Source organism: Frankliniella occidentalis, unplaced genomic scaffold (assembly GCF_000697945.3).
Source record: "Frankliniella occidentalis isolate FOCC.00 unplaced genomic scaffold, Focc_3.1 Scaffold50, whole genome shotgun sequence".
Classification (NCBI taxonomy): Eukaryota; Metazoa; Arthropoda; class Insecta; order Thysanoptera; family Thripidae; genus Frankliniella; species Frankliniella occidentalis.
Window position 1 is genome coordinate 1,863,299 of NW_026267180.1, and position 1,115 is coordinate 1,864,413.

Consider the following 1,115-nt stretch of genomic DNA (forward strand, 5'->3'; position numbering starts at 1 on the left):
CAGGACCGCAACTTGATCCCGTCCCGCACACCACCATTCCAGAGCTCTCCGTAGCACTGGTGTGGCGGAGCGTAGTGAGTGCGAGTGGAGCGCAGGTGAGAGGTGAAGCGGGGGGAGTGAGAGGGGAAGTCGTAGGGGGTCCGGTGAGGAAGAGTCGGTTTCGGTTCGGGTCCGGGTTGAGACGCTCCAGGATTCGGTTTGGATTCGCGTCCAAACCGGGTCGCTACGCTCAGGCCAGACTGCAGGACTCTCGGACGACGCGACAGTCCCAGTCGTGAGTTGCATAAAGGAGTGCAGCACTTCCTCTGGAGGACTTTAGGCCAGAGGCACGGCATTAGAGTCCAAAAGAGAGCTGCGCAGGAATCTCAGACGAGGCGAGTCCCAGGTGAGAGTTCTATACAGGACTACATAGAACTTCCTCTATGGAGGACTTTAGGAGGCTCTGTTTGGGACTCTAAAGGCAGCACTTCCGTTGGACACAAGCGTTCGGCCGGTCAGCTGCGCACGCTGCGCACCGCGAGCTTCCTGATGGGGCAGCAGCGGCCCGATGCACACGTGCCGCCGTGCGCAGCACGCCCGCCTCCCTTTTACGGACCCGAGGGAAAACGCGTCCTTTCTTCTATGGTTATGCTGTACTGTACCGAATGGGGGGCGCGCGGGCTTGCCGTCACGCTCCCCACCGCCGCGCCGCCCCGGGGCGCCTTTAGACGGGCCCCGTGCGAGTATGCAACCCGCCGGCACGCCTGCATCCGGTACAGCACAGAAACCAGAGGAAAAGAACGGCCGAGCCGATGGGACAGCACTCTGCTGGGCCCCGTGCGCTAGCTCCCGCACCGTCGTCCAAGGGCCTCCATGCCATTGGCAGTCCAGTTCAGGGCCAACGATGGCCGAGGCGCACGAGCTCGGCGCGCCAGGCAGGACGACCAGCAGCGGCCGACCGGCCGAGCAGGGCCGTAGTGCTGCTGCTGCTTCCATCTCCATATTTATCAAGAGCCGGTGCAAATATATCGCGGCTCGCCACGACAAGTCCCTCTCATGGCCCCCGAGCGCCGGCCGGCGCGGCACCATGGCGGGGTGTGCAGCAGCAGCAGCAGCAGCAGCAGCAGCAGCAGCAG